Source organism: Schistocerca piceifrons, chromosome 1 (genome assembly GCF_021461385.2).
Source record: "Schistocerca piceifrons isolate TAMUIC-IGC-003096 chromosome 1, iqSchPice1.1, whole genome shotgun sequence".
Taxonomy (NCBI): domain Eukaryota; kingdom Metazoa; phylum Arthropoda; class Insecta; order Orthoptera; family Acrididae; genus Schistocerca; species Schistocerca piceifrons.
In genome coordinates this window covers 460,854,956-460,878,124 of record NC_060138.1, presented here as the reverse complement: position 1 = coordinate 460,878,124, position 23,169 = coordinate 460,854,956, and positions in this window count along the sequence as shown.

Below are 23,169 nucleotides of genomic sequence, written 5' to 3'. Positions count from 1 at the left end.
ACACGACCACACCATAACACCACAGCCTCTGAATTTTACTCTTGGCTCTACACACACTGCCTGATGACGCTCACCAGGCATTCACCATGCCTACACCCTGCCATCGGATCGCCACATTGACGTGATTCGTCACTACACACAACATTTTTCCACTGTTCAATCGTCCAATGTTTACTCTCCTTGCACCAAGCGAGGAGTCGTTTTGGCATTTACCGGCGTGATACGTGGCTTATGAGCAGCCACTCGACCATGAAATCCAAGTTTTCTCACCTCCCGCCTAACTGTCATAGTACTTGCAGTGGATCTTGATGCAGTTTGGGATTCCTGTGTGGTGGTCTGGATAGATGTATGCCTATTACTCTTAACAACCCTCTTCAACTGTCGGCAGTATCTGTCAGTCAACAGACGAGGTCGGCCTGTACGCTTTTGTGCTATACGTGTCCCTTCACGTTTCCATTTCACTATCACATCGGAAACAGCGGACCTAGGTATGTTCAGGTTTGTATAAATCTGGCGTACAGACGTATGACACAAGTGACACCCAATCACCCCACCACGTTCGAAGTCCGTGAATTCCACGGAGCGCTCCATTCTGCTCTCTCACGATGTCTAATGACTACTGAAGTCGCTGATATGGAGTACCTGGCAGTAGGTGGCAGCACAATGCACCTAATATGAAAAACTTATGTTTTTGGGGGCGTCCGGATACTTTTGATCACATGGTGTAAATGGTGATGTGTGGTACCTCCGCCGAAAGAGCATGTTGCTGCTGCATGCACACGTGTTCTGTATCGTGCATCGTGCATTGTTGAAAATGGAGCTCCGCAGCAGACCACACCTACGTGTTCATATGTTGACCTAACGACATCGTCAATTACGATTGCAGTGGACACATGACCATCGGAATTCGACCGTTAATCAATGGAAACGTCTCTGTTCTTCGGGTAAGTCAAATGTTTGCTACACTAGGTTGATTGTCGTCTTACAGACGCTGTCATCGAGGTGAAACGTACAGCGCTCCACGGATGCAGACTGGTGGTTGCAGTATTATGCTACGTGAGACATTCTGCTGCAGTTGTGTGGGACCTGTGGCACTAATCGAAGACAAGCAGACAGCTGCGAACCACCTGCATCTCTTCGTGCTTAGTGTCTACCCCGAAGGCGACGTCATCTTTCAGCAATATAAATGTCCGTATCTTGGAGCCTCAACCGTGTTGCAGTGGTCTGACGAGCATTATAGCAAACTCACATTGACATAAATCCTAAGGAATCCATCTGGATCGCTATCGGGCGCCACCACTGCGTACACAAATGAGCGACCAGTTATTTACGCATATTACATGATCCGTGCATAGACACCTGATGCTACATACCTCCACATACCTAGCAACAACCCGTCGGATCCCTGATACGCAGAATCAGTGATGTATTTCGTTCCAAAGACGGACAAACAAGCTATTAAACAGGCGATCATAACGTTTTGGCTCATCAATGTATATGTATGTATATGGTGTTTGGGAATTCCCGTTACAAACGCCTAGTACACGTACAGGGGAGTGAGGACACAATGTGTTGAACAGGAACCCAAGTCCAGACGGTTTCAGTTCAGATGTGTAACCCGTGTGCTGAGGGAAAGAGAAATGTGTTAGAGCTGGTTGCCCCGATATTCAATACGATAGACAGGATAATGTCTACTACGTCAGACGGTAACCTGATGACACTTAATGTCTGCCTTGAAAAGTTGAATTTACGAGGCTCCTTTAGAGAGAGAGGAAGATTTGCTGGCACGAGTTCTGGCCGCTACACTAGAAACTGACGAGACACTAGCTAGGATGGAGAGTGTGTGCCAGAACATGCTTCGTACACACGATGTCTGTAACAATGATGATGGTCGCCACATCGAACCGCTGTTGTAATGCATCATTACTGTTGTGTACGTATGCAGGGTTCTTTCTCGTTTTGGAATAATGTAAACACATAATGTTCAAGTGTTAATACAAACAAATGTGCATAAGTGTTATGTTAACGTTTCGTTATGTTGCTTCCTATCGAATTGTTACATAATAATTGTACTGCGTCACGCCTAATTCAGCTCCTCAAGCAGAAGTGGTTGAGTTAAACATCTGAACTGAAAACTTCGTAGAAAGGAAACCGTACGTTTCCAGACATGTGTTCCTAATCAAAATATTACGTTCTCACTCTCCTCCACAAATCCTAGAAATTTATAATACGATTTTCCGAACATGCTGTACATGTACACGTGTACACAGGATGTCCCAAAAAGGTAGCGACAAACTTCGAGGAATTGTAGAGGTCGTCTTGAGAAACACATCGAGGAATTGTAGAGGTCGTCTTGAGAAACACATCAACTGATGTGTAGGAACGTCATCCAACGACGCTTTAGAGCGTCGAAGCTACAGGCGCCGGCGCCGGCGCCTGCCACTAGGGCACCACTTGGACAGTAAACATGACACTGTGTGAAACTTCATGCCAGATTAGAACTGTGTGTTGGGCCGAGCCTCGAACTCGGGACCTTTGCCTTTCGCGGGCAAGTGCTCTACCATCTGAGCTACCCAAGCATGACTCGCGCCCCGTCCTCACCGCTTTACATCTGCCAGTACCTCGTCTCCTACCTTCGAAACTTCACAGAAGCTCTCTTGCGAACCTTGCAGAACTAGCACTCCTGGAAAAAAAGGTTATTGCGGAGACATGTCTTAGCCACAGCCTGGGGAATGCTCGCGAAAGGCAAGGGTCCCGAGTTCGAGTCTTGGTCCGGCACACAGTTTTAATCTGGTAGGAAGTTCCATATCAGCGCACAGTCCGCTGGAGAGTGAAAATTTCATTCTGATGACACTGTGTGTTGGACCATACGCATGACGTCTCGCAGTTTAGCCAGTGACTGGGGTGGAGTACCACGATTGCCAGTGGAGATGAAATTAGCTGTTCTGTTGCTCAGTGGAGAATTGTTTTTGGGTGCGAGTTTCCATCCACAGCTTACTTTTCTCCTAAAGCCCTCTGGAACCAGCAATATTTTTCGGTATACAGGAAAAAAATAAACTGCAACTGGAAATCTATGTCCAAAACTGTCATCCACGAAGGCAAACAGAACATTGCATTCCTAGGAAAAAGGGCTATCTATGCAGCAGCTTCTTCATCGGCAACCGTGGCAGTCAGTCACGATCACTGAAAGACAAACGACACTGCGAGGTTTTCTGACCACGGTCCGTCAGCGTACAAATGGTTCAAATGGCTCTGAGCACTATGAGACTTAACTTCTGAGGTCATCAGTCCCCTAGAACTTAGAACTACTTAAACCTAACAAACCTAAGGACTTCACACACATCCATGCCCAAGGCAGGATTCGAACCTGCGACTGTAGCGGTCGCGCGGTTTCAGACTGTAGCGCCTAGAACCGCTCGGCCACAAGGCCGGCCGTCAGCGTACAAAATCAGGCTTGCTACCTAAGGGGTCGCCTGGCACCTATAACGTCGACTCTCTGAAATGTCGTCAGATGACGTTTTCCGACAAGGGTTTCTGTGCTCGAATTCTTCCAGAACACATCCTCTATAACTCCTTAAGGTTGGTCATAACACTTAACACTACCGTTGAACAGTGTACTGTAGAACACTTTTCAGACTTCCTCCTCTAGCCAGCCTGGTGATACACGTTTAATATATTTTTATTCCATTTTTAAATGATGGAATTCACCTTTTATGAGCTGCAACCCTTTTCTGGAATTACAAACATTACTCCAAAGATTTCTCCAAATACGAAAACGTGTTCCAAGTAACAACATGGTCATATAGCTAGCAACAAGCATCCTATTGAAATTTAAGAGCGTTGCAATCGAGAAATCTTCTCAATACTGTAACTCGTTGTCTGTGTCATATTATTGCTCCACTACAAACCAGCAATCAGTAAGTGAAATCAAATTAAACATAAGTATTATTAAAAAGACAGTACAAATTAAATACAGGTTGATTATACACTCCTGGAAATTGAAATAAGAACACCGTGAATTCATTGTCCCAGGAAGGGGAAACTTTATTGACACATTCCTGGGGTCAGATACATCACATGATCACACTGACAGAACCACAGGCACATAGACACAGGCAACAGAGCATGCACAATGTCGGCACTAGTACAGTGTATATCCACCTTTCGCAGCAATGCAGGCTGCTATTCTCCCATGGAGACGATCGTAGAGATGCTGGATGTAGTCCTGTGGAACGGCTTGCCATGCCATTTCCACCTGGCGCCTCAGTTGGACCAGCGTTCGTGCTGGACGTGCAGACCGCATGAGACGACGCTTCATCCAGTCCCAAACATGCTCAATGGGGGACAGATCCGGAGATCTTGCTGGCCAGGGTAGTTGACTTACACCTTCTAGAGCACGTTGGGTGGCACGGGATACACGCGGACGTGCATTGTCCTGTTGGAACAGCAAGTTCCCTTGCCGGTCTAGGAATGGTAGAACGATGGGTTCGATGACGGTTTGGATGTACCGTGCACTATTCAGTGTCCCCTCGACGATCACCAGTGGTGTACGGCCAGTGTAGGAGATCGCTCCCCACACCATGATGCCGGGTGTTGGCCCTGTCTGCCTCGGTCGTATGCAGTCCTGATTGTGGCGCTCACCTGCACGGCGCCAAACACGCATACGACCATCATTGGCACCAAGGCAGAAGCGACTCTCATCGCTGAAGACGACACGTCTCCATTCGTCCCTCCATTCACGCCTGTCGCGACACCACTGGAGGCGGGCTGCACGATGTTGGGGCGTGAGCGGAAGGCGGCCTAACGGTGTGCGGGACCGTAGCCCAGCTTCATGGAGACGGTTGCGAATGGTCCTCGCCGATACCCCAGGAGCAACAGTGTCCCTAATTTGCTGGGAAGTGGCGGTGCGGTCCCCTACGGCACTGCGTAGGATCCTACGGTCTTGGCGTGCATCCGTGCGTCGCTGCGGTCCGGTCCCAGGTCGACGGGCACGTGCACCTTCCGCCGACCACTGGCGACAACATCGATGTGCTGTGGAGACCTCACGCCCCACGTGTTGAGCAATTCGGCGGTACGTCCACCCGGCCTCCCGCATGCCCACTATACGCCCTCGCTCAAAGTCCGTCAACTGCACATACGGTTCACGTCCACGCTGTCGCGGCATGCTACCAGTGTTAAAGACTGCGATGGAGCTCCGTATGCCACGGCAAACTGGCTAACACTGACGGCGGCGGTGCGCAAATGCTGCGCAGCTAGCGCCATTCGACGGCCAACACCGCGGTTCCTGGTGTGTCCGCTGTGCCCGTGCGTGTGATCATTGCTTGTACAGCCCTCTCGCAGTGTCCGGAGCAAGTATGGTGGGTCTGACACACCGGTGTCAATGTGTTCTTTTTTCCATTTCCAGGAGTGTAATTAAAGTTACATTTCCAAACTGCTGTACAAAAGAACCGCTGCTCAGAATAACGTCAAATTTGAGTGGAATATAGCCGGCCGCTGTGGCCGAGAGGTTCTAGGCGCTTCAGTCCGGAACCGAGCTGCTGCTACGGTCGCAGGTTCGAATCCTGCTTCAGGCATGGATGTGTGTGATGTCCTTAGGTTAGTTAGGTTTAAGTAGTTCTAAGTTCTAGGGAACTGATGACCTCAGATGTTAAGTCCCATAGTGTTCAGAGCCATTTGAACCATTTGAGTGGAATATTATCGAAGAGAAGAGAAACGTTACGGAAATGAAACAAATTTAATGAAAATTTTACCACTAGATGGCGCTATAAACGTCATAACGTAAATGGGTTTGGGTACAAATGACAAAACATTGTCAGGTGCATTCGGACACTGTGCAATAGCCACCTCAACGGGTCACATGCATGGTCAACTGCATTAATGCCTAGGGACTATGCTGGCCAATGAACTCGGTTGATGTTGCATCTTTGAAGATACTGACACACTGCTAGAGGACGGTGCAGTCTTGCATTGCCATCGACTAGGATGAAGTTGTCACTGATTTACGTCTTTTGGGCCTTACAATCGTTTGTAGGTATCAGGAACCACTCAAACTGCCGTAGATGAGAATTAGAGGGTTTCGAAATCCCATAATTATTTCCGTCCAGAACATTATACTTCCAGCAGCAAACGGATGGACTTCCAGAACATATCGGCATTCCTGGTGTCGTCTAGCACTTCTCCAAACCCGGTCGCAAACCAGTCCTGGTCTCGTCAGCAACCGTGATATTACTCCATTTTGAAATATGCGAATTAAAGGGTTCCGCCATCCCATCATTATGGCTGGCCAGAACATTACACTTCCAGCAGCAAACGGATGGACTTCCTGAACATATCAGCATTGCATTGTATTGTATAGAACTGGGGACCTAGACATGATGGAGATGCTTCGTCTCCGCTGTAGTCCTCAGTGGTACACAACCCCACAACAGGCTATAGCACTCCACTCACGCCACCTCCACCCTACACCAAACCTAGGGTTATTGTGCGTTCTGGTCCCCAGTGGACCCCCCCCCCCCCCTCCCCCTCCCCCGGGAACGTCTCACACCAGACGAGTGTAATTCCAATCTTTGCGTGGTAGAGTAATTATGGTGTATGCATACGTGGAGACAATGTTTGTGCAGCAATCGCTGACATAGTGTAACTGTGGCGGAATAAGGGGAACCAGCCCGCATTCGCCGAGGCAGAGGGAAAACCACGTTAAAAACCATCCACAGACTGGCCAGTATATTGGACCTCGACACTAATCCGTCAGGCAGATCCCCGGCACGCCTTTCCTCCTGGGAAGCAGTGCGTTAGACCACAAGGCTAACTGGGCGGGCTAAGCATGATATTACTCCATTTTGAAATGGCCCAGTGTTGATGTACAAGAGACCAGGTCCTTCGATTGTGTTCGTTCCACTGGTTCAGTGCAAAACTTCTCATTGGTCTTCTGATATGAAGATCACCCTGGTGAAATCTTCCCCACACTGATTGGTCTGAGATACGAATCCCTATTGCCTGGGAGAAGTCATTTCCAATATTATTTCTGGCAGCTGACATAAGACTCCTGTGAGCCAATATTTGGAGGAAACGATACTTCACTGGTGTCGACACATGAGGACAATCACTGTGAGGTTCGTCGTCCACATTTACCTTCTCTCTGTACTTTCTCCACACTTTAGAAATACCGCTTAGAGTGACATGTAACCGATCGGCAACATCTTTCTGTGTATGGGCTGCTGAAAGTAAAGCCACTATCCTGACTCCATAAAAGTGCTGCATGCCTCTATGTGGTATATTACTGCAGTGTCGAACTCAAAGTGAATGAAGCAGCTGTTGATATTGGACTGCTCGTGGTGTGCTGCTGATGCAGCGGTATTTTTACATGGCTGGAAAACGGCCACGAGGCATGCTAGTAGTAAATACTGTCCAGTCTGTGGGTTCTAATTGGATAATGCACGACGTACCTAGTTCAATGAGACCTGTAGTATCGTAGACTACATTTTACGCCAGTACACCAAACTTTTATTGAGCAGTGTATATACTGCCTGACAAAAAACTAAGCCCTCAGAAAACATAGTCGGATGTCAATGTAGCTTCATACATGTACACACCCTCGTTGGGTATATAAATGATTCCAGTTGCTATTCTCTGCGACAGGCAGAACAAGCACTAGACAGCATTAGTGTTGTTAACATTTAGTGTTGTTAACGGGCTTGGTAGGGAATATGAGGGATGTGAACAGTGTCAGCTGTTGGGTGATCGCTGTGAAGGACATGGGTATACCTTGTACCCATGTGAGACAGCTTTATCGACACCTGGAATGGGCTGGAAGGCGCCCCATTCTCGGTCTCCATTTAGTCAGCTGGTCGAATCTTGCAATGTCTAGGTATGTGTGGTATCCAGAAGAGACAGGGACATAATGTTGGTAGCACTGGAACCTGAGGGTGGGCATATTAGTCTTCAAGGTTCCGTTTGATCACGTCTGACCAGCACAACGGAGGACCTCTGTATTGCTTACCATGCACATTGTAAACCCTTCACATGTGTGCCTGCTATTCAAGAACAAATAATGGACTCCCTGCTACGTTCTGTGTCCTCCCACACCATTGATCAGATACCAGCAGCGTCAGAACAGGGAAATTACCGCCTGCCGTTAACATAACAACACAAACGGCTCTGGTTGGAATGATGCAGTGACTTCGCATTGTGAACTGCAGTACGCCAGAAGACCATTGTTGGCGACCAGGATCCGTGAAAGACCTTATTACAGTAGTTGTACAGTTCTTCATTGTTGTCTGACTTATTTTCTTATTTAACTAACACTACCAATTTAATCGTATAAACTACTGCTGGAAAGCTTATTTAAGTAGATAATAATTACCATACTTTGTTCTACACAAAGTTGTTTCTTGCACAATGTTGAGAATCGTCTTTGATTGTTCTAGTCGAAAGTTTCACACTGTCGCTGGAGTACTTACAGAAATATTGCAATTTTTACTTTACAGCGAGTCAGGTATAAACACCACAGCGAAGCAGCCCAGCAGAAAGCAAAAGCCTTCAGCATTGCAGCCCACCTGTGGGCAGGGGCACACAGACTGTTCTGTGTGGGCGACAATTTTATGACGACTAGCAGTAGCAGACACTCCAAACTTCCAGCTGACTATGGACAATATAAGTTCCTCTCATAAATAAGTTGTTACTTATGACTATGAAACTGTAATATTATTGAATCTGGTAGATCTTTTTTTTTTTTTTTTTTTTTTGAGTCATCAGTCTTCTGACTGGTTTGATGTGGCCTGCTGCAAATACCTCTCCTGTGCCAACTTTTTAATCTCAGAGTAGCAACTACAAACTACATCCTGAATTATTTGCTGAATGTATTCCAATCTCTGTCTTCCTGTACAGCTTTTACTTTCTAAAACTGTCTCTAGTACCATGGACGTTATTCCCTGATGTCTTAACATATGTCCTAGCACCGTGTTTCTTCTTCTTGTCAGTGTTTTCCACATATTCCTCTCCTCGACGATTCTGCGGAGAGCCTCGTCACTCCTTATCTTATCAGTCCACTTAATTTTCAGCATTCGTCTGTAGCACTATATCTCAAATGTTTCAATTCTTTTCTGTTCCGATTTTATACAATCCATGTTTCACTACCATACAAAGTTGTATCCAAACGTAAGTTCTCAGAAATTTCTTCTACAAATTAAGGTCTATGTATGACCCTAGTACGCTTCTCTTGGCCAGGAATGCCATCTTTGTCAGTAGTAGTCTGCTTTTTTATATCCTCCTTGCGCCGTCCATCATGGGTTATTTTGCTGCCTATGTAGCAGAATTCCTTAACTTCGTCTACTTAGTGATCCCCAATTCTAATGTTAATGGCAGAATATCATAACTAAAACGCCGTCGATTGGAAATGTATTTTGTTGCAGACAGCGTTCCAGAGATCGAGACATTTTAAAAATTCCCACAATCAGCGGCTCCATCTAAACGCAGGGAGCCGCGAGCACACCACAACAGGCCAGAGACACGCCTTCCTCTGGCATGTCACATCACCATGCTTTTTCCATGGTCTCTGTAGTGGAATAAAGAAGCTTGCTCCGTGGTAGCAAGCCAGTGTCGTATTGAGTCTATGTACAAACTACATATGTGCCAGCTACACTCTTGGTGACCATTTACTCCGTGAGCTTGGACTATGGTTTGTTTTACTATGGGTGGACTTTTCACAGCATTACGACGGAGCAGTGTTTTGCAGCGTTCATTCTTTACGTAACTGCAGAGAGCCAGAGGCTTGTGTTGTGCGGCTAATTGTAACCTGCATACAACTTGCGACCAGCGTTTATGTTCAAATAAAGGGAATAGAGACCGTTCCAACACTATTATCGCGACCATAATCGCTTGGTCAAGCCAGAGGAATCAAAGTGGGAGTAATTGTGCCGGATCTCTTTTGTTCTGTAGAATCGAACAGTAACTGAACCATTCAGTAGTGTTACACGTAGGAGAAAATCGCAGAGTTGGTTTTTAGATTTAATAATAGGACCGGTCGCGGAAAGCTGAGTGGATACTGCCTGATACTTACTGGATGGAGATGCGACCCGAGGTAAGCAGCGTGAGTTGGGCCGCGTGGGCGTGTGTGACCGCCACCATCATGGCGGTGGCTTTCAACAGGTACACCGTGTCGTCATCGGACAGCCTGGCCAGCGGCAGCTGCGACACCGCCTTGCCCAGCTGCGAGTTCAGCCGCCACACGTCTCGCTCGTCGCTCTGTAACACCAAGTCACCGCACTCTTCTCCTGTATCAACAGGCCCATTCAAAAACTGATCACTTCTAATTCTCTCTCATTGAAGCTTCAACAGATATACAGCTAAACGGAGCAAGATTTCACCAATGTGTTGTCTTTCTCACACATGGTCACCACTATTCTTTATACACTTTTGTCAATGATGAACAACAGTCTGCGACAGATGATGCTTGCGTCTACTTTACAACTTCGACGACAGCATACGAGTTAGCAGCAAGTTCCCCACGTAGTTTGCCTTTCGTTCTCTGGAATGAATATGGAAATTTGGGCTTTCAGTCTAGTTAGAATCATCTTATTCCATTCTCAGCTGGCAGTTGCTTTACGATCAAAGAAATGCCAAAGAACCACATGCTGCCTATCCGACAAGACTGTGCATTACTTTGCCAGCAAGGGGCTGTGTTGTGAACTTCTTCGTTGGAGAATTTGCATGATGTCGCTCCATGGAGTGTCTTTTGGATTTCACCTCGAAAGATGACACCATCTCTCATACCAAGTGATAACAGTGCACAGGAAATTGTCATCTTCAGCCTGCTGGTGAGCACAACAAATTTCTAGTCGTTGATTTTTCGGTGTTTTGTAAACATCTGCAGGACCCACTTTGTTGCGATAAGCAAGGTTACAACCATCTTGTCCAAAAAAGCATTGCAAGCAACATTCAGATTTCTATACAATCCCTTAGTCATGATCCATCAATCATCACAGACGTTTATCAGGATGCTGTTAATTATAAGGGAAAGCATCAACTGTGAACATCCTGTTTATCAGTACTGGAACCCAGTACCCACCACCCTACGTTACACACCGCTGCTGTACAGTCTCCACATACCTTTAGCAAGCGTCGATGGATTTCAATTGACGCAATTTTCTCAGCACCGAGCATATCAATGACACGGCTTCAATTCCCACACACATCGAAGTCAGACGTCAGTTTGGAACGCTACCCTGCTGTTGCTATCTGCCATAGGAGACAGAAACCCACAGGACATTAGTGAGCAGATTCAGAAATAAGTTCTCCACCAACATACCTGTAATCTGGCTCGGACACTGAAAATCAACAAAAAGAAATAGGAGTTATTAATTTTGGGATGACGCTTTCAATCAGTGAAGGAAATGCTGGTTGTGCCTCAAAAATACATCAAAGTACTGTGGGAAACACGTCAGTGTCATAATCTGCCGACCGTTCTGAACTGGAGCCTTCCAAACGCGTGCCTGACGCACGTACTGTTCACTCGGCTCCGGTGTGCGAGAGAAAGAGCGAATATACTTCGCACACTTTTGCGTAGGTTGCTGAATATGACCGACACTTCGTCATTTAATAACATTATTAAACGCGGATTCTGATAGACCCTGAAGCTGCACATTCAATGCTCTTTGCTCTTCCGTTGACCTTGAGAGTAAAATCGTAAATTGAGGAACCACCCTTCGGCTTTGATCTAGGAGGTCATCTAGATAGCGGCCACCTCTACTTCATGCGTATACATTATGGCAACCATGGTGCCGCTCATCACACCGGCAAACAAACATAAATAACATGCGAAATATTTAACACTAGCAACGGAATGAAAGTAGATGGACAACAGCGGGAATCAGTGAGTTTTGGGCATGGACAAACTAACTATATGACGATAATAATGACGCCATTCCAAACGAAACCCCGACATCAATCACGCGAAATCCGCAACGACCAACACAACGAAAAACAATTGGTATGACAAATATCGCTTGACCTTATAGCTCAAAAGAAGCGAGCAATACCAGAAACCCACAAAGAATATGAAAACCGATACTGAAATTTCACTTGACCCACCCAGCCACAATCTAAAATAATTACTAAATACTAACAAGATAAATCACTTGTATCACTACCAAATTTAATGCACAAGAAACAATTATAAACATAAACACACATACCACAGATACTGTAAGTAGGCTGTTTAGGTTTTTATGTTGGTAATGCCTTGTAGTGCTGTGTATGAAAATCGCTGACTGCGCTGTGTGCTGCCTGTGGCTGGCTGGACTCATTGTTGGAATATTCGCTTGTGTAGTGTTGGGCAATTGGATGTGAACAGCGCATAGCGTTGGGCAGTTGGAGGTGAGCCGCCAGCAGTGGTGGATGTGGAGAGAGAGATGCCAGAGTTTTGAGAGGTTACTGTAAGCGGACGATGTGGACGTGCGTCCGCCAGGAAAAGGAAATTTGTAAAGATGGCTGTCATGAATTGATATATATATATATATATATGGTGACTTTTGAACATTATTAAGGTAAATACAATGTTTGTTCTCTATCAAAATCTTTTATTTGCCAACTATGCCTATCAGTAGTTAGTGCCTTCAATAGTTAGAATCTTTTATTTAGCTGGCAGTATTGGCGCTCACTGTATTGCAGTAATTTGAGTAAAGAAGATTTTTATGAGGTAATTGATTCATGAAAGGTATAGGTTATTGTTAGTCAGGGCCATTCTTTTGTAGGGATTATTGAAAGTCAGATTGCGTTACGCTATAAATATTGTGTGTCAGTTTAGTGATGATCAGAATAAGTAAAGAGAGAAATGTCTGAGTACATTCAGTTTTGCTCAGCTGTTTGAAAATCAAACAACGTAAGAGTTTTTCCAGCACTGTTATTCTTAATTTTTCTAAGGGGACGTTTCATATGTCGACCCTTAGCCGAGGATACTTCACTGAAATCTTATGATTTTTTTCTTGTAGTTTGTGTAATTAGTGTAGTTATTGTTTCTTGCTAGAGCGTAATTGTAGAGAGAATTTCCTTTGTAATTGTAGTTTTTCATTGTTGTACTGTAAAACAGTTGTGGCATGCATTTAGATTTGCACCAAGTATTTCGCAGCCGCGCTTCCAATTAATTGGATATTATTTTTAGTGATATGTTAATGTGTTTTCTTATTTTGCTCTTCAAATTGTGCTTTTCTGTGTTATCATGTGAAATATTGTGACAATTATGGCGTGTAAAAACGTTATACTAGGCTCCAAAGTAAACTGAGAAATGACAGTGAAGACCAGAGTAGTGTGTTAGCGCCACAATGTAATGAATTAAGTAATGTTCAACATAGTAATTTAATAATTGTGCATAGGAAAATGGACTAGGCACTAAATAATGGTGTAGGCAGTGAAACAGCTAGTGAACAGGGTAGTATTGTCGATCGGTCGGTCGGAAATAGTTCGCCTCAGGAATCCGAAATGACAGGACAAAATCTTGCAAATACTGTATATTCAGGTTCTGCATCATTACCCTTTTCTCAATCAAGTCAAGATACATTTTCTGCTTTTCATAACGCGAATGTTGCCGGTGAAAATGCTCTGCCGAACAGCACTGAGGAACAGGTTCCAGACATCAGTACATTGTTATTGCAATTAATGCAACAAATGAAACAAAATCAAAAACAAACGGAACAAAAGCTTCAAAAGTTAGACACAATGGAACAAAGTCAGAGACAAACACAGCAACAGCTTCAAAAGTTACACACAATTGAGCAGACGCTTGAACAAACACGTGAAGGTTTAACTGCTGAGTTACTTAAAATCGAATCGAAATGTCAAAAAGTCTGTAATGACGTAAAACCACAAATTTGTGAGCATTTTCAACCAATTTTTTCGCGTCATGAAAATGCATTACAGAATCAAATCGCGACACCTTACAGACTCAGTTGCGTCTAACGATACGGTTACGCAACTTGTACAAACTCGGGAAAACTTAAAGGACACAGTAGATAATCTAAAGCTTGGTTCAGGAAAACACACGGAGGAAATCAGTTCATTATCGGAAAAAGTAGCCGAACTTTCGGATCAGTTCACTAGCTTATCTACAAAGGCAGATGATGATCTGAATGACGCAAGACCGCTAGCCTTCACTGACACAGAAGAGTATGAACAAATTAAGAAATTTAAACAAAATCAGAAAAAAATCAATACACAGTACAAAAGAGAAATACGGGAAGTACAAGATCAGTTGATACACGTAATGCAAGAATTACATATTTCAGAGGACACTCGCGCTCCGACACGGGAAGAAGTACTCAAAAATAAGGAAAAGTCACAAAATAATAAGACAGGGAATTTCGGAAATTTTGAAACAAATTGGCAAGGTGCACCGAATGTTGAGATGGAACTGCCGACATGATGTAATACTGATCGATATGCGACTCGCCGTCACGATGACTTTGACTATAAGCTGTTCATTACTAGACTGATAACCTCAGATGTTAAGTCCCATAGTGCTCAGAGCCATTTTGTTCATTACTACACATAAATTCAAAACATTTAAGAATTCCGGCAACGACATCCATCCACAAGCGTGGCTTCATCAATTCTCTCATTGTTTTCCTCCCAGCTGGTCATTAGAACACAGATTATAATTTATGTGTGGCTACTTAGAGAATGAACCAGCTGTAAGAATGCGATCGGTCATGCACGATTGTCACAGTGAAGGAGAATTTTATCATGCCTTCCTCTCAGCATATTGGTCTCAAGATATTCAAGATCGAGTAAAACATAGCACCATAATGATGAAACATTTCGAACAATCTGAATTTTCCAGTCTTGCCAAATATTCTGAAGACATGCTGCACAAGAATCAGTACCTGTCAAACCCATACAGCCCCTCAGAACTCATCCGCATTTGCTTAATTAAATTGCTGGAACATTTAAGACATATTACTTTGGCACGACGTTGCAAAGACGATATCGAAGCTTTTCAGGGACTCTTACAAGAATTGGAAATTGACGCTGACTATCGTGGGATGCGAAACCAGGAGAACAACAATTACAGGTCACATCCGTCACAATTCCGTGACGACAGAAATAATAATTGGACACGACAAGGCTATTTTTACAACGCAGATCGTGACCAAAACAGACACCACCCGTATGACAACCACTGACAGAGTCATAATAATTACAGGGAAAGATCACCTCTCCGTGGTAATGACTATGACAGAGACAATCATAGAAACAGACAATATGGGAACCAGAACTATTATTATCAAGGGAGACAGAATAAACTTCTGATGCAACGGTCCACCGCGCAGTTATGATTCTGGGAGAAATTCTCCACCAAGTGACCGACAACAAAGAAACTATGGAAACTACCGACAAGACGATATAATCTTAACAATAGACCAGAATTTAACCATAATTGGCGTGATTCAAACAGGACAGGGCCCTCTCGACAAGTTGAAATTGTAGAGGTCAGATCTCTAAATCCCAATTAATGATGCGCGACAACAAAGAGACAGTAGACAATGACTCACTCCGTTGGCAGCCACAAAACATACTTATGAAGCTGATGACGTAGCTGCTGTGTCTATTAATTACTTAAAAATGGAAGGCAATAGGGACATCTTACTCCAGGAACATGGCGTAAAACATAACAACATTGCATATCCTGTAATTCACATCACAGTAAATGACGTAAAATTTACAGCAGTACTTGACTCTGGTAGTCCCATTTCGGTAATTAGTGAAACTGCTTTTAGCAAATGCAACAAATCGAACGATTGCCCCACACTTCCTTTACGTAAGATTAAATTACAAGGTGCAATCGTTGGAAAAAGTGTAGATGTACGCCAACAAACCAACTTAGAATTCTTTTGTCAAAGCCGCAGATTCACTATGAACTTTCTTATCGTTCCATTATTGTCAACATAAATTATATTTGGAGTAGACTTTTTGAATGAATACAAAGCAATCTTATACTTTCACAATGCTGAAATAAGTTTAGAGAAAGAAGGTAAGTCAATAGCTTTGAAATTTGAAGATTGGCTCTCAAACCATGACGAGGAAATTAATCGGATTTACTTCCTGTTAGAAAACAGTTCGGATCTTTCGACGGATCTTGACACTAACAATCACTTTGCAAGTATTGACAGGGATGATATCGACGACATGTTTGATACTAATGACTTAATTCAGAATAAACTTCAAAAATTGAGAACTGTAATGACAGTGATAGGCGGGACCTTTTTGACGTTTTACAAACACATTCCACAGTTTTTACTCACAAAACAGGAACTATCAAAGGATTTCAATACCAGTTTCGTGTTCGTAAGCATACTAAATTTTGTATTAGACCATACGTAATTCCGGAACATTTAGGGACCGTTTTAGAACAGAAATACAATCTATGCTTGACGAGTGCATTATTAAGCTTGCAGTAAGCTCATACAACAATCCATTACATGTTGATTACATGTTGTTGAGAAAAAAATGGATCGATCAGGCTTGTCATAGATTCGAGACAAATCGACACTATCATCATTCCTGAAACAGACAGACCGCAAACGTTGGAAGAACTTCTTCAAAATTTTAATGGTGTAAAAGTGTTGTCTTACATTGATCTCAGATCCAGCTTTCATCAGATCGAACTTCATCCAGAATGTAGAAAATACACAGCTTTTCTTTGTTTCGCCGTTTTTTATCAGTTTCGGAAACTTCCTTTTGGTTTGAACATTTCTTTGGCAGCATTCATTCGTGGGCTTCAATCCATATTACCTGAGTTCTTAAAACGCCATATCACCTTATATGTGGACGATATTCTAAAAGCAGAAGCCTCATGGGAACAACGCAGTCGCATCCTCAACAGTGTGTTACGTATTTTTGCAGAATCTGGAATAACAGTTAACATGGAAAAGTCTGAATTCGGTAGGACAAAGGTGAAGTTTTTGGGGCACATTATTTCTTCTGAAGGCATTCAGCCGGATCCTGAAAGTTAGAAGCAATCAGAGCCATTCCAGTTCCATCCACAAAAAAACAAGTCTGCAGTTTTCTAGGTCTCGTAAATTTTTACCGTCGTTTTCTGAATATGCAAATTTTAGTAACACCAAAACTTTGTTCTCTCATTGGAAAAAATACTATTTGGAACTGAGACGAACAGGCACAGTTGGAATTCAATTCTTTGAAAGAAGCGCTACTTAACGCGCCAATACTAGCTCATCAACGTCTGTCACAAGATTTCTGCCTTAGCACGGATTCTTCTAAAGTCGGTCTTGGTGGCCTTTTATTTCAAGAAGCCATAGAAAATCTCACCATTGTTCAGGAAACCGTTCCTCATGCTAGCTGCGTGCTAACAAAATCTGAAAAGAAATTTTCCGTCACTGAAATACAAGCTTTAGCTATCATTTGGGCATTTAACAAATTTCGTTTCTTTCTTTCTGATAAGCACGTAAAAGTATACAGTGATCACCGTGCATTACAATTTCTTATGTCTTCAAAATTAAATCATAACAGGTTAAAACGTTGGGCATTGATTCTGCAAAATTCCGCTTCATAATAGTCTAAATTCCCGGCAAGGAGAACACTGTGGCGGACGTACTGTCACGTGCACCAGCTGGGCTTGAGAAAAGCAACACAGAAGCTAACCTCAAAACAATTTCAGTATTCTTTACATTCAGAAAGTAGCCTTTGAAAACTTCATCACTACATCTTTAAAAGACATTAAAGCCTGCATTGTATGATCAAGATAAGGATCTGATTTGGAAAGACATCAAAAGTAAATGGCATGAAAGCATAAACACGCAGATTTGGCATTATTATCTGGTTAGAAACAACATACTCTCCAAACGTTGCACTGTTGATGACAAGCTATGGGTACTTTGCATTTCTGAGGATTTTCTTAATCAGCTCATCTGGTACATTCATTTCAGCTGCGCACATTTTGGCCCACGAAAATGTTATCATATTCTTCAGACGACTTGTTATTTTAACAATATGGAAAACAGAATTGAGAGAGTCTTGTCTATTTGTCAGCATTGTCAAAAGGCTAAACCATCTACCATCTCACATCGTGCTCCGTTGTTTCCTATAATTCCTTCTAAATTAAAAGAATTTGCTGCTGTTGATCTCTTGGGACCCCTTGTCACAACATCGAATGGATTTTAGTACATTCTAGTAGCTGATGAACTTACTTCAAAATTTGTTTCTTTCACTACATTACGTAAAGCCACTGGACGGTCTGTAGCCAATGCCTTTGTTTAAATTTCTTACGTGAAGTTGGACACGTTGCTAAAGTCATTTCAGATAATGGACTGCAATTCTGATCTGCTGTTTGGTCACACATGCTTCGGAATCATAAAATCAAACCTGTTTTTATTTCATTGTACTCACCACATTGTAACCTGTCTCAACGGATTATGAAAGAAATCAATAAGCTTTGCAGACTCTATTGTCACAGAAAGTATCAGTATCGGGACAGATGTTTACACTTATTTCAAAACTTGCTCAATGAAATGCCTCACGACTCCACTGCTTTACCACCACGACACAAAGACATAATTGATTTGGCTATTAAACATATAAATTCTGCTGCAGACAAAGGGAGAAAACTACACAGCAAAGCAAATGCAAAGAAACTATATATTGGTCAGAAAGTTCTCATTAAAATTCATTCATTGTCACATAAGAAGAAACACTTGAGACACAAATTCATTCTGATTTACAATGGACCTTACAGAATCCGATGTATACCACATGATAATTGCATTGAAGTTGAAAATCTGTGTACTAGGAAGAGCAAAGGTTTACACCACATTTCACATGTAAAACCGTTTATTGAGAGATAATCTGCTTTTTAACTTAGTCTTTGCCATATAATTTTTCACTTCACGTTACTAGTATGCTTTGTCACACTTAGAACTGTTAACATGCAACAATGTTTTGAAGTCAACTATTCAGGCAAGAACCTAGGGAACTTATTTAGACACTAATTACAAATGCATTTTTATAGTGAACAGACGACACAGTGTTATTGTGTGTACATTCTTGTTTGTTAGTTGCACGATTACATAACGACTATAAGGCTTACATATTTGGAACATACACTGCTAATGAGATTTTAATGCAACATTTTGGTTTACTTGAAAAGACATTCTGTATTTAAAGCACTTTCTGAGAGATTACAGATGACTTATCTGTTTTATATCTGCACAGTTTTTCTGTTTTCTACTGGAAAGTAAAACAGGTTTTAGTAGTAACTTTTGTGATATAGCCACAATGAGACAGCCTTTTCCATAGCACAACAATAAGTTACAGTACAGTACTATCTTGATCACGGCAATAAGCGTAATAACTACGATATCTATACGCATAGCATTTCACTTTTGTTTATGACAAGGTAAGTACATTGACTTCTGCAGAACTTTGCTTATGGAGGACGATAATTTACGACACTTGCCACATTTTTACCGTTAAGTAATGACAGAAGTTATCTTACAACAAGATGCACAGTTTAGTGCTACAGGACACGCATTTGAATGATTAAATGCTGTATTTAAAACACTTTTTCGAAAGACTTTTGAATTACAAAGACACAAAGAAGGTTTTCGGTGATACATGTCATTCCTTTGCTGTAATCTGTAACACCTGAGGGTATAATTACATTAATCATCAGGGGGTACACGCTTAATTTGTGTGCTAAGCGTGTGTCAAGCGCAAGGAGCCCTAGCTAATATGGTATTTGCTTATACAACTTTATACATCGGTACCATATTTCTCTAACACAGAATTACATAGCTATCTGATTATTTCACAGTGGGACAAACACTTTTTTACTATGTCAGTGACACATATTTACGTAATTACACAGTTAAATTAATTCACTCTTATGAAATTGTATTTTTTCTGTACTTTGTTTTCTGTTCATATTTTTTGGAACCATTGTGATACTATGGGAGCTTTGAATGATGTATTTCGTATGGGATCATGATTTTTGAAGTACGTTTGAGGTAGATGACACTATTGAAAGGAGCGGAGAATTTTTTTGTTTTGTTTTGAAATTACTGAAAGAATCTGTGACGATTCTGAGATGTGACTGATGTGGTATGATGATATTATTACGACAACAATGTGTATTATGATGTTGAGATATCTTTATGATGAATGAGATGATGCTATATGAGGAATTTGGTTATGCTACATATTTATTATGATGAAATATTGAAGATGTATTGATGAATATGTAAATGTGTAATAAGGTAAGGAATAATGAGTAGTGGTTAGAGACTCTGATTTGTGAAAAGGATGTTGGAAACCAAGAATCGTACTTTAAGAGTTATGAAATGTGTGTACACACGTGAATGCTGACAAAACTTTCTTTAACCTCGCTATTGACATTTCTTTGTAGAAAGCATCGCAAATACGACACCCTCATACTTGAAAACATATGATTACACTTTGGAGCTCGTAATTTCTGATATTTACTGAAATGCCTAATGAAATGATGAGAAATATTTTAACAATGACTACTTTCTTTCTAGTTGAGAGATATTTTTACTGCCTTATGAAATGCCACATGGCTAGTGAATGACATTTCATGCTTTGCTTTATATATATATATATATATATATATATATATATATATATATATATATATATATATATATATATGCCTATTTTTTTAATATCTAGTTTCTAACTGCACTGCAGCATTAGTTAAAATAAAATTGAATAGCTGTACTAATAGAAATTTTTTCTGTCTACAGACAAAGTAAATATTCTAGAATGAAATTTTCACTCTACCGCTGAGTGTGCGCTGATATGAAACTTCCTGGCAGATTAAAACTGTGTGCCAAACCGAGACTCGAACTCGGGACCTTTGCCTTTCGCAGGCGAGTGCTCTACCAACTGAGCTACCCAAGCACGCCCCGTCCTCACAGCTTTAAATCCGCCAGTACCTCGTCTCCTACCTTCCAAACTTCACAGAAGCATTTGCCCGTGAAAGGCAAAGGTCCTGAGTTCGAGTCTCAGTCCGGCACACAGTTTTAATCTGCCAGGAAGTTTCAAAGTAAATAATAATTTTATGATCTAATTTCTTTAAAAAAGGGAGCACAAATAGACATTCCCCTTCACAGCAACTGCATACATAATTTTTTCAACGATTTGATAACTTGTTTGGTATAGTAAGTTATTGTGATGCATCACTCTTAGTGTTAAGATGTGACATAGGTATTAGACATTTGGTATTAGACATTTCCTATCTTTACTGTAATATTTTATCTGCTTGAGCTTTGTCATGTTCAGGTATAAGTTATTGCATTTGCTGCTGCCATTTGCCAGGCATAGTCCTACTGAATTTTACGTTGTATTAAGCCAGTTTTACTACTGATTCATTTTTCTTGTTGCTGAACATTGCCTTATATTAGTTGTAATGTTGCATTTGCTTTGCTAATTTAGATATACTGCTGCTTGCTTTGCCAATTTACATTTTTTGTCATTGCTGTTTCTGTTAATTGTTTTGTGCTGCTGCATTGCCTCTTTCTCTGGTATGTATATCTGAGCTCAGTAGATTTAAGTTAGCTTAAGAGGGGGTAGGCCATATAAGAGAATGAGTTGTGATGAATTTGAAGAAATGCATTGAGAAGGTATAAGAAAACGATTTGGCCAAAAAAGTAGTCTACAATGAAGAATAATTATTTTGAAAGAGGATATGAACAAAAAAGTAAGATTTAGGGACAACAGGTTTAGGTAGGATTTTCTTTGAAACAAATGATGAGGTAAGATAATGGAAAATAAATAATGCGGTAAGAAATATGTGAACATATAAATACAGAAAGCATGCTTAGATAGGATTTTTTTGCGGGAATAAATGTTGAAATAAGAGGAAAGATCTATGGAATGAAGCTCTGGGTTGGACTGCAGTACCAAATGTTACACTGAAAACAAACCCTGTCCTTTCCTTTTGTGTTATTCTGCTATGTGTTTGTGCACCCTTGCGTATTTGTGTTCTTCCTGTCTTTATGCGTTCATCTGATAAGAGTTATGTTGTAGAATTTTTCTAATACTAAGCTACATTCACTATGATGAGGAACACTGTTATCTTCAAATACTTTGGGAATATTTTAGGTATTATTTACTCTGTTATGTTTTCCTTTAATGATCATATGTCAAATTAATGTTTGAATATTCTCATTTATTTACTTATGTCATAATTCCTGTAACACTGGTGTATATGCTTACTTATATTCTTTTGTAAGGCCTATATTACTACAAATATTATCTGTATTATTATGTTCTTTAATTATATTTTCTGCACCGCTGTAACTGTATTCTCATGTCATAAAATTGTATAGACACCAGTTCTTCAAATTAATTATTTTAAGCACATTTCAAAAAAATTTTTCTAAGTGCACAAGTGGTGGATCATAGACTTGCTATATTATCTGTAAGACTCTTCGATGGTGATTGTGCACTGGCACAGTTGCAACGGATGGCTGCTGCCCATCTCTAGAAGGACTACACTGGGTCTGCAATTTTGGTGGCCCACCAGTACAATAATCTCTACCAGGACTACTGTGGGTCTGCTCTGTGATGACCTTCCTACCACTATTCTTCAAAACTTCGACTGACTGCTGTGGGTTTGCTCTGTTGTGGCCCATTACCTGTCTGCATGTCAAGAGTTCGCACTGTCTTTCCATTGGAAGGACAACACTACTACTTCAAGACTGCATGGAAATCCACTACTTGAGTGTACATTTTATTTTACTGCACAGACTTTGTGCAAAAAAAACTGCAATTACTACTGTGATGAATGATAAGGAGTGTCTTTAAGGACTGTGAGGGCAATTTTTGCTTTTGACCAACAGTGTATCAGTACGTGTTTGCATCTGATATATTTATTAGCGTTAATATAGAAAAATTTAGCAAAAATGTAATGGCCATTGCCCAAAACAATTTGTAAAATTTTTTGTGGGGAGCTATATAAGTAGGTTGTTTAGGTTTTTATGTTGGTAATGCCTTGTAGTGCTGTGTATGAAAATCGCTGACTGTGCTGTGTGCAGTCTGTGGCTGGTTGGACTCATTGTTGGAATATTCGCTTGTGTAGTGTTGGGCAGTTGGATGTGAGCAGTGCGTAACATTGGGCAGTTGGAGGTGAGCCACCAGCAGTGG